The sequence below is a fragment of the Otolemur garnettii genome, unplaced genomic scaffold (genome assembly GCF_000181295.1).
Source record: "Otolemur garnettii isolate 467f Iridium unplaced genomic scaffold, OtoGar3 scaffold00015, whole genome shotgun sequence".
In the NCBI taxonomy this organism is placed as follows: Eukaryota; Metazoa; Chordata; class Mammalia; order Primates; family Galagidae; genus Otolemur; species Otolemur garnettii.
In genome coordinates, this window is record NW_003852410.1 from 11,485,832 (window position 1) to 11,498,045 (window position 12,214).

General features: G+C 43.9%; 1 protein-coding gene across 3 annotated transcripts in view; it reads right to left on the reverse strand.

Annotated features, from left to right (window-relative positions):
• Positions 1-8,671, reverse strand: part of CHL1 (cell adhesion molecule L1 like) — a 201,800-nt gene extending 193,129 nt beyond the window's left edge. For 2 of the 3 annotated variants that reach the window (XM_012802491.2, XM_012802490.2), the window contains exon 1: positions 8,428-8,671. The gene's annotated coding sequence lies outside the window, so the exon portion shown is untranslated. Of the gene's footprint in view, positions 1-3,317; positions 3,413-8,427 lie in introns of all 3 variants that reach the window. The other variant, XM_023510698.1, reaches the window with a different exon arrangement.
• Between the last annotated feature and the right edge of the window lie 3,543 nt (positions 8,672-12,214).

A 12,214-nucleotide genomic window follows, 5' to 3' on the forward strand; every position in this document is an offset into this window, starting at 1 on the left:
AAAAAAAAAAAAAAAAAGAAGAAGAAGAAAGATTCAAATAATAAAAGGCATTCTGACTTTTTGTAAATAGAAATCTTCAGAGGCAATCTTCTGAATGCACAGACATGCAGCAGCCAGGGCCATAGACCTGGAAAGGGCCGGTCTTCACCTTTCTCCTGAACACTTCACACAGGAGATGCCTTACTTCTTTTTTACATATCAATAGGTAAGCCATCCCATAATGAGCTGATATCCTGTGACTTTACATTTTTTAGAGAGGTCTTTAATGCAATAACACACTGGATTTTCAATATGCCAACAGATCATCAAAAGTTGCCACATTCCTTTTACTCACATTACACAAATTCCTCTCATCGGATGTAACCAACACATCCCTGCCTAGTTCATCATCCTTCTCACTCTGATACAACAATACAGAAGAGGAGGGACCCTCCCTCCAGAGATCCCGAGGTTACAGGACCTTCGGCTGCCAGATTGTTCTCTGAGGGTGTCTCCACTTCCCAGGCATCATACTCACTCGCCCTCCCATTAGAACCACCACTTACAGCAAAAGCTTTTGTTCAGGAGGAACCTCTGCTAACATTGCCAACCCGTTACCATAGAAGCTAGAATATGTTTTTTACATTATTCTCTCTGCTGTGTCAGCTCTCCGAAAGCAGAGATAATGCCAGGGAATGGGCAGATTTGCTTTGGAGTTTGTTAAGTCCTGGCTGAAAACCACCTCTGGGTAGGAGCACACACCCAGCAGGGGCAATGAGGAAGGGAGGGACAAGGGGAGGACAGAGGAATGACAAAGGAAAAGGGTGAAGATGGCCTTGAAGACAAACTACTGATTCTCTAGTCTGCACTGTTTGGGGCAATGCAAGCTTTTCCCTCCCCCATTACTCACAGTTCAAATACTTGAAGGCTTCACTTTGTGCTGGGTACTCCTTGTGCACCCCGAGGCTCTGACCCCTCCTCTGCCTTTGTCCCTCCTGCTCTGTCTGGGAGAACTGATCTCTATGGACCTCTCCAGTCTCCCTAGCTCTCTGCCTGCCACTCTAAAGAGGTGGCAGGAGATCTCAGGGCGGGGAGAGCACTGTCATGTGATTGGACAGTGGCTGTGTTCCTCTACCAAAAGGTACAGGTCCCACCTGGAAGCCCCCAAGATCTGCTGCTCTCACCTCCTTCTGGACTGTCCCATGCCACTGGCCCTTCAGTACTTCAGCAGCCCTTGTAGGTTTCCCTTAGAGATGTCCAAAAGATGTGGTCCCCTCTTTAAACTCCCATCAATTGTACTTTTGGAGTATGATGTACATATAAGGACCAAGTGAATGTGAAATGAGCCCATGTTTTACCCGGATGATACATAAAACTAAGGGTCCTTCAAATCTACAAGAGGGCATGTCACTCAGTTCCAGTTGATGGCACCAGGGCATTCATGTCCAGTGCTGCGAGAAGGCCAAGTCTTTCAGGATAAGGCAGAATCTTTACATGACATCTTTAGTTTTTAAATGTTGGCTGAAAAATTTTTAAACACTCTTTGGACTGAACAATACACACACACAAACTCACACACACACAGAGGCTGGCCTCAGTCCAGAAGACATCGGTTTGGTTTCTAAATAGACTATGACACATGTACCTCTTCTTTAGAAAAAAAATTGTTTTACTTTACATTGTACAGTTACAACAAAAAAGGCTAAAATCCTCATCTATACCAGCTTTTTCTTATACAGTACTTTAGTCCAAAAACAATTACTCTCCTTCCCTCATTTGAAATCTTCTGGGAAAACAGAGAAACATTCAGAACTCCAAAGTCACAAGAATCTTGTTATCGAGGCCTATTCTAAATGCATGAATCTAGTTACATCATTCAACTTTGGTGTGGCTCACTCCACTCATCTGCAAAATCAGGATAATGACTTCTTTCCGACCATCTTCACATAGACGTTTGGTTGAAAAACAAAATTATAGGCAGTAAATGAAAAGTGCATTTGAGATCTTCAGAGAATAAAGTGCTATTTAAACCAAAGGGATTAGAAAGAAAAACCTCAGAGGTTTGCCCAAGCTTTTTTCTTTTCCAACCACATTTCATGACACCAAAGTAACTGTGAATCAAGGCCTCAGGCCAATTCAATCTTACAGAAGAACTATCCAAATCAAAGGCGGTGGTTCTCAGTCTTGACAGTACATTAAAGTACAATAGAATTTCATTCAAAGCCTTCAAAAATTTAAACACCTGGTCACCACCCCCAGAGATTCTGGTTGAATTGATCTAGTTGGTAGTTTTAGAAAGCTCTCCAGGTGATTCTAATTTCAGCCAAGCCTGAGAACCACTACACATAGAATCTTTCAAATACGTGAAACAGTCATTCCTAGTATAGATGCATATAATTAATGTGGGATTCAATACTTTTGCACTTGATAGCACCGTTGACCACAGCTAACACTTAATGACTTACACAGGGATTCACACACATACACACACAGACCCCTCTCTATTTTTGTTTGTGTGGTGTTTTGTTTTGCTTATTTTTGGCCGGGGCTGGATTTGAACCCACCACCTCTGGCATATGGGGCCAGCACCTTAATCCTTTGAGCCACAGGCGCTGCCCACTTCTATTTTTGTTAATTCACATACTGAGCCTGGTATGAATGGATAATAATTATTATAATACAAAGCCAGAATTTATTTGTTTATCTTTTGAGGCAGCATCTCACTCTATGTTGCCTAGACTAGAGTGCAGCCTGGTGCCATCAGAGCTCACTGCAACCTCAAACTCCGGGGCTCAGGTGATCCTCCCATCTCAGTCTCCCCAAATAGCTACAACTAGAGGTGTACAACACCACACCTCACTAATATTTTTATATTTTGTAGTGATGGACTCTTACTCTTGCTCAGACTGGCTCCAACTCTTGACTTCAAGTGATCCTCCCACCTTGGCTTCCCAGAGTACTAGGATTACAGGTGTGAGTCACTCCTTCCTCCTGGGCAGAATTCATTGAGCATATTAAGAGCTACTAAGCTGTCTACAAAGACTGTCTCATGTAATGATGATAACAGAACACAGGAGCGGGATAGATGGCTATTTGCATAGAAGAAATCAGTCTCAAAGAGGTTAAAAGGCCTTAACCAAGGCCACAACTACCAATTGGAAGACTTAGACTTTGAACCCCGGCAGCCTGACTGCATAAACAGCGCATTTAAACACTACACCACTTTGCTTCCCACTACGCCAGACACAGTAAAGGTTTATGAGATGCACGACACGGAATGTGTACCTTCCGGGAGTTAACCATCTGAGAAGGGAATTGTGATGCAAACTAAAACTCACAGTCTTTAGGAAAAAGTCTCATGTAGTTTCTGGAGCTGGGGAGGTGGATCAGAAGACAGGCAGCCGATGGCTTCACTGAGCTCCCACTTCTGCCACTGCAGGAGAAATACCATACGCTGAGACGTCAGGAAGGAGAATGTGATAAGACAACCAGTAGAAACCCTGGTCAAAGCACTGGGTACGTTTATATATTTGCCAAAGTTGATACATGTATTATTCTTATCATCATCTCCCAGCATCGTTTGAACTGGATATTTATACCTGCTCTAAATATACTGAGCTGTCAGTTCAACTAGCAAACTATAGGTTTTGAGGAATTTATCTCACCTTAAACTCGAATGATGCTTAGAGTCTGATGATTCTGATGCTTATTACAATGATGTGTATAAACACATACGCACATCTACACATATACGCCTAATAATTTACATCCAAAGAGATAGACACGTTGTGGTCTTTTGGTGTGAACAAATTACATGAAAATGAAGTAAACACTTTTTAGGGAAAATTCTTAACGTGGAGAACAAGAATATGCCTCTTTGTATTTTTATAATCTAAACACAATGGGAAGGTAAGCGGGATCATTCTTTACCCGCAACACATAAAATCTCAATTAGTTATGGTCTATTTGTGCCTGACTAAAAACATTCGTTAACAAAACAGAATTTTCTAGTTTACTGGGTAAATATACCAGGAATTGCAGAATAATTTTAGGTTGCCAAGCAACCACAGCCTTACTCTCCTTGTTTGTGATCAATCCAACTCATTCATCAAGCTTCCTAACCCAGTGATAAGAGAATTCCAACCAATTTGTTTCTTGGGAAAATTATAGTGACTTTGCGTAACACAATAACACTTTTATTCTCAGAAGATAAACTTCAGTGTTCTTTTGATCAAAGGGATGTGTTAATTCATTAGTCTCTACATGGTGCTAATGAGAAAGCTATAATTAACTAACTACACTATTGCGACACATAAAATAAACTGCAGTCATTAGTAATGTTTAAGGTGTTAACCAGCCTCCAAAATCAGAAAATACAGAATCTTTCCTCTAATAAAGACGTATGGAAAGGAGAAAGAACCATATCTAATTAAATTGAGAATCATCTCCAGTTTCCCCCAAGGGGTAGGGACAGAGGCAGAAGGTCACCAAAATGTGAGAGATTTCACTTGAACAGCAGAGAAGATGGCTCAGTGCCAATTCTTCTTGTAGGTAGATGTAAAATGCTGGCAAATAATGTCGTCTTTTCTTTGAAAGAATGCTTAGCACAATATTTTCCCAGGAATGAATAGAAAGGATATTATGCTTTCACTCATTAGCTGTGTTCACTTAGCATATTGTATGTAAATCACCATAATAATTGCATTCTCTTCAGACTGAATTAGTTAAAATGAAGCTGTAATCAAAATGTTCATAATTGAAAATATAGTATTCTCAGTCTTGGTTTGAAAAAATAACCACGAACCCTGATTGAATGAGATAAAAAAGTACCTCATTGAAAACAGCTTTAGTACAGAGACAACTTCATCCTCTTGATGATACCTTTGCAGGTCAATTAAGTCCCCAAATTCTGGACTCTGCACCTCCCAATCTGTCATGTTTTTCTACCACTGCCATTTGTCTTCGGTCTAACTTAAGCTACAAATGCATTACTGCTTAGATTTTTAGGGAAAATACAAAATAGTGAAAAGCTAAAATTTTGTTTTTAAAATACATTAGCCCCTATTGCGCGATCGCCTGTCATAAACATGGGGAAAAATAATTTCTAATAAATGAAACATTTAATGCCAAAGCTCCTGGGAAACAATATGTAAATGATCACATGAATTTCAGACAAGCTGTCACACTAATTCCTCAAGGTACCTTTTAAAGATGACATAGTCACTTTGAAGATAAGGTTGTCTTGCCAAAGCCAAACTTGAAGCAATACTCTCTTACCTGAATTGATACACTCAGTCCTTCCTGCCAATCAGCTCTTCAAATCCGACAACATTAGTTCCCCATTATTTAATTTTCCTCTATCTGTTAAAAACTACAAAATCTTAAGTCAGTCTTGATCATCTCCCTTATTTAATTTTCCATAAAAGTGAATCAGGCTAAATTATTTCAACAAAGCAAGTTTGGGTCAAACTCCTATCTTCAAAGATTTCAGAAGCAACTATGAAATCCGGTTCCTATCCAGCAAATAATTTTCTAGGCAAGGTTTATTGTGTAAGACTCATTAAAGATCTTTGTGATGGTGACACCAGTCTGACTTTATTGCCTTCAATTCCTCCAAGACATGTCTGTAGCCTAATAAGCAATTTTTTCAATGTGTATAAAACCAGTTCATTTAATAGGATGTATTAACTTAAAGGTGATAAATATATTATATCCCATATCAATTCTGGTTGCATGTGCAGTTAGGTCCATGGGCCTACCGCAGGCTCATCATCAGATGAATTGGAGCACCCATGGAATCATGAGGTATCAATGAACATCTGTAGCCTTTTCTTAAAGAAAGGGAACTCATTAGTCTAGATGCAACAGATAATTATCTGGAAAAAGATACATCAAACTTTATAGTCCTCTGCTTCTGCCGTGAAGTGGTCCAAACACACCCTGAAAAGATTTTGATGAGCAGTTATAGCCGGTATTCACACCCGTCCAGTAAGAACTATTCCTCTCGGCTCAGCGCCTGTGGCTCAAGCGGCTAAGGCGCCAGCCACATACACCTAAGGTGGCGGGTTCAAATCCAGCCCGGCCTGCCAAACAACAATGATGGCTGCAACCAAAAAAAAATAGCCGGGCGTTGTGGCGGGCGCCTGTGGTCCCAGCTACTTGGGAGGCTGAGGCAGGAGACTCGCTTGAGCCCAGGAGTTGGAGGTTGCTGTGAGCTGCGATGCCACAGCACTCTTCGCAGGGGGATAGCTTGAGGCTCTGTCTCAAAAAAAAAAAAAAAAAAAAGAACTATTCCTCTCTTCATTTATTCCCTGACAACAGTCAGGAGCTTGTAAGGGATGGATTATACCCTATGCTCTGCTATTACTAGAGGTAAATCCATGGCAACACTTAAGGCCATAAGATGGAAAGCCCGGAAGCTCTTAGAACCAAGTTCATATATGGAAGCCACAGGGTAGCACCTGTGAGAAAGAGAGAAATGGAGACACCCTAAGTGGAACACCCACAGGCAAAAGAGAAAAGAAGGCTTACACACAAAAAGCGTGGAATAAACTTTTCATTGTCTTGTCACCAGAAGTTTCCCCAAACAACTTCTTTAAATCTCCCTCTCCATCAACAAAGAAAAGTCAACGTGACCCGCAGCAGTTGGTCAGTTTCTCTCTTCCAACATGCTGCAAGCCAAAGCTGTGTAAGAGTTGGACTGGGCACTGGAAAAATTAGTATTTAATTGAGATTCCTCTCCAAAATTAGGAAGCACAGACTTTGCAGGGAATTGAGAATGCACCGTATCTAATTAAATCGAGGATTAATTGATATTAACAGTAATGCCATCAGCAACAAGAACTGACTTTGAGTGTTCGTTATCCATCAGACACGGGGTGAAGTGGCTTTTGTTATCTCATTCCAGTCTTGCAACGACCTCAATATGGAAGGTATTGATACTATGTTTATTAATTATAAAAGGAAACTGAGGCACATAGTAGTTAAATGACTCATCCAAAGTCACACATCACAGAGGTGAGGGAAATGGAATTCAACCCACGTGGGCGCCCAGGGAGATTGCGTCCCTAGCGAGCCCCTGGACTCACCAGTTGCCCACCTCCGCGCGCACACGCAAGCCCCCACCACCGCTGCCGGCGCGTTCCCGCAGGAGCGCGCCGTCGCGCACGCGCGCGGCCGGGCAGCCACTAGCAAGCTCTGGGGGCTGCTCTCGCCAGCCTGAAACCACCCTCGCTAGGCTGAGGGCTGAGCCGGGGGCTCCAGCCTGCGGTGCTACCCTGCTGTGCAGACCCACACCTGTCCTCCACCTCTAGTCTCCCACCCATCCCCGGCCACCTAGCAGGCTGACACCCCGCCCGCCCACCCGGCGTGTGGCCCCGGGTGTGGGTACCTGGGCCCCCGCGGCTGCAGCTCCCCCAGCCCCTGGATTTTCGCAGGAATTCTCAGACCTGCCCTTGGCTGAGAAAGTGCATCTCTCAGTGAGCCACCAGAGCGGGAGTGGAGGGACCCATGTTCCTCTGCCTCGGATTCCAATCCCTGCTCTTCAAATTAATCACTTTCTCCATCCTCCCTCTCCACGCACATTCTCACTCAAAAAAAAAAGAGAGAGAGAAAGAGAGAAGCACAAAGAGGAAGAAGGGACCATCCGTGACTGGCATCTCTAGCTCTCCCGGCTCGGCGACCAGGGAGCCATGGCAACCAGGCCCCCTGCCCTCTCTCCCCCACCGTGGCCTGAGGAGGGGCAGCTCCTGCTCCTTCCCAGTTTTATCGTCGCCCCGCCCCCCAACCCGCGGTCCACAGATCCCCCATTCCACGCAGGCGACATTCCTGGAACCCGTGTGATCTAGAATCCTCTCCCCAGAGTAGGAGCAAGATAGGGGCGGTGGAGGTAGGGGGAGGTCTGAGCCCCAGGACCTAAGAGGTGTGCAGGGGCGGGGTACAGGAAAAGGGTAGGTCTGGTTCCCCAAACTAGGTGGACCTCAGCCCCCGCCCCCCATCGAGAGAGGGCTGGAGTCTCCTGGAGGATCTGAAATCCTCTTCCGAGGGTGGGGTGGGAGTAGGAGAGGCTGGAGAGGAAAGACTGAGGGCGTACTTACCAGCGACCAGCGGGAGTTAGTGGGAGCTGGCTGATTCAGGGACCCTACTCACTCGGTGCGAATGGCCCGGGGCAATGGGCAGCCAGCCTCAGCCACCTGGGGACGGGGCGCGGGGAGGGGGTATCTCTTCCCAGATTAAGGTTAAGGGAGCTAGAATCACCCCTACTTCAGGCAAAGGTGGATCTCTGGGTGCGCACCATTTCCTTTCCTTACCGGGTTGACCCCCTCCTCCCAGGAGGAACCCTTAAACCTTCCTCCCCTTCCCAAGAGTTGGCTAACCCGCCGGATGGCAGAGCCCCCGCGGTTAGCCAGAGAGACTCAGATTGACAACCCCTCCCCGCCCCTGACACACCTGAGTCGCCTCCAGCCAGCAGTCAGTCCGGTACCTTCCCTCCGGAAACTTCTCCTCCCAGCTGGCCGGGACCTAGGAGAGGAACCGGCAGGGTCCAGCAGCTCTGGGCCGATCCAGGGGAGTTTCTTGCCGGCCGCTCCCCGCTGATCCACGCCCGTGTCTGCCCACGGAGATCCCGCCTGTCCCCTTCCGCCGCTGGCACTGGCCGCCAGAAGGCTGGACCTGTTCTGGCTTGCGCCCGGATCCACGCCCTCCTGCCAGCCGCTGGCTCGCGCCTCTGCTCCTCTCCCCGCGGTTCTGCTCCGCCACCCCTCACCCACGCCGCGTAGCTTCCCTCCCTTTGCGCACTCCCATGGGACAGGGAGAGTTACAGGCTTAAGACTGTTTCATTGCGGAAAGCAAGGAGCCAACCCAAAACTTTGCTGGTCATTTTTAACATCTCTGGTCAAAAGAGGTAGGGTCTCTGCTCCGTTTATCTGCTAAAGCGAAATTTAAAAGAAACCCCTCCTCTCTCCGGATGGTTCCACTCAGTTCATATTCCGTCCACGGGTCGCCAGGCTGGTTTCCCCGATTGCTGAATATTGGAGGGGTGTGGTGTCATGGACCTATTAAAAAATATTCTTCTTGCTTTCTTTTTATTAGAGGCACAGTGGGGCTTGCTATTTCCTCTAAAAAAAAAATGCTTCTACCATTAGCTGTCAAATCAAAACATACATATATTTAGGGACCTTCTACTGTAACTACTTAAAAAAAAAATGTAGTCTATTATTTCGCCTAATACTTAGTCTATTATTTCGCCATATTGTTCCACAACGTTTTTTTCCTACTTATACCCTATTAATTCACGAGTATAGAAAAAAATCTTTTGTGATTTTTTCCAATGCAAAAATCCATTTCGGATGCCTTATCAGTTCCATGAACAAGTAGAAACATTTATTTTAGAATTCCAAAATGAGCATGAGAAAATGACAAGTTTTTGCCCTGTATGTGATTTACATATCACTTTAATATTTTTCCCACTGGGAGTTACATTACCCAACATTTTCACGCAATACCACTTTTTAAAAAAATCCTGTTGAATTTAAGTCCCCTTTGATGGTAAGAGAACTATTGACTTCTAATTTCTACTCCACTGAGGCTGTGAGGTTGACCTTACAGTCTCATTTTGTTCTCATCTAGTGTGTTGAACAATGAGGACATTTAAAGCTGGCAGCTACCCTCAGAGTTGGACGCCACTACCCGGAGCTGCAAAGCAAGGCAACTCAGGATTCTGCCTCAGAAGCAATTGAATAAAATATTTTGAAAATGAGTAAATGGACTTTTAAATTTTAATAATTGCTAACCTTGGGGCCTCGATTCTGTCAGTTCATGTGTGGGCACAGTTCTTATTGACTGTGTTGGCAAATCGCTAATGCAAGTGAGGGCAGGATTTGTCCTAAGTCTAAATTGTACTGCTGGAGTGGTTTTTTTTTTTTTTTTTTGCCTGAGGCATAATTATTCATGTGGCATGTTTTCTAAAGTAGAAACAAAGATAGAATATTAAATAAAATTCCAACAGGGAAAAATACTACTGCAGCTATAGGAAAACATTTCCAAGGTCAAGGAGCCACCAGAGAGACAGAAGCCAAGTTGATCTCAGGAGTTACCACCCTCTGAGTACACAGAGTGGTCTTAAACATATAGGTCTTAAATTCTCTGTGATTTGTTTCTTGACATGAAGATCAGTATTTAAAAACACACACACACACACATTTATGGAATGTCTACTATTTATCAGTCACTGGTCTTGGTGCTAAGGTTCAGTGGGAAACACAATAGACAAGGCCACTGGCTTCTTTTTAAACCAGATACCCCAAAACATATTAGAGAATACCAAGGCACAGTATCCAAAAGAATCAGACAAAATGTTAGTTCTTAAATATGGGTTTTCTTTCTAAGGGAAACAGCACACCTCTGAGCAGCTTAGGCTACGTGTAAATGCTGGAATACGGGCACAGGGGGCTTACTGAGGGCAATGAGGAAGTTAGCACTTCACTCCAAGCAACCACATTTTAAGAGAGAAAGAAGGAAGAGAGGGAAAATACAGGGAAAGAAGGAAGGAAAAAAGGAGAAAGGGAGGGAGGGAGGAAAAAAGTGTTAAAGCAAAGAGGAAGGGCAGGAAGAAAGGCAGGCAAATGATAAACCATGAAAGGAAACTGCATGTTTCAAAGGAATGAAAAATGGAGGCAGATGACTGAAATTTCTACATCCAAGAAACACCTCGTAGTTGTTATCTTCCAAGATGGGTTCATATTTTTAATACGTTATCAAAGGCAGGCAACCAATCCAGGCTTTTCTGGCCCAAGGAACTCACAATTCCACTGCCTCAGCTTCCAGGAAGGCTGGAACCAGAAGGCAGCCTTAAGCTGGTGTGGATGTTTGCTAAAGATACCTTCTGCTGCTGCTTTGGAACCCTCTTCTGGCGCTCATTGTACTGTCTGACACTTTCTTCAGACCCATTTCCCACTCAGAACTCAATCCTCATCTATCAGGCATCACACAGTTGTGCACAGGTGCCGGAGGAAGACTAGATTCTTATGAGTCTTATGGAAATTGATTGCATTAGCTTTGAAAGGTGTGAATTTTCTCTCTTAACAATTAGGGAAGGGCTGTGTCAAATGAAAATAGTACGGTGACGCCACAAATGGAGGGGGAAATGGGGCACTCTCATGAATAGAAGCAGAAGGTGAGAGAGATAGGCCAGTCATCTGGAAAAAGATAAAAGGTATTAAAAGCTGGGGCATTTTTCAGCTTTTACTGCTGATTAACTGTCTACCCTCGGCCTGAACCATCATTTGGTATCATTCCCAGAGCTAGGGCCATTGGAAGAGTATTGCCTTTTGGCAAATCCAAGTAGCTAGTGATATGGCATCATTCCTAGAAAAATTGTTTAGCAGAAGAGCTGTAGTTTTGAAAATGGCATTTCAGTCTAGCAGTTCCAAATAGTCACAGATCGACAGGGGCTTTCTGGCCCACTGCTGTAATAAAGGAAAGCAGGATGTTCCACTGAGGAATGGATCCTTCAAAGGCAACCTTGGAAGTGCAAAGCAGGAACCTTCCGCTCAGATATTCATAAGGCTGAAGAAAACTGTATTAAATCTGCAGATGCACTGACAGCATCAATACTTCTTTAACTTGTCCTTTAATACAAGAACAAAAGGACATCCATTAAAAATCAAAGGGCAGTAATCCCACAACAAATAAAAAGGCAAAATCTTGTATTTCATGCAGTGGATCATTAATATCTCTGATTTAGCCCCGGGAGGTTATGGAATCAGATAACTTTCACTGTATTTTAAAAAGGGCTAGGTAACTTTATGGCCACTAATAACATTATAGCTGTGTAATAAGGTTAAGTGTTTTCAAATTGTATGCTTTAAGGTATCCATTGATTACTTGCACAGGACAGGAAGATTTTGCACCCTCCAATCAGACAGGCCTACGACTGCTAGTTTACTCTCTATTGGCGGTTTGTTACAATGTCCTATCCAGTCACGTCTTAAGTGCTGGTTAACTCATTTGTAAGATTACTTTTTATTTGTTGGGGAGGGAATTTCATCTAAACCTTTCCGTTTCAAAAATAGTACGAAACCTTTTAAATCTGGACACGATCTCAGATTACATATTTTTTCCACAGCTTCCTTTCATTTCTGAGAAAAGTCAGGTTCAGAAATTTTCTCAAAGTTGTACAAATGGTTAGTGTTGTCGAATGTATTGAAAATCTCTCAGTGTCTAATCTTGTACCATG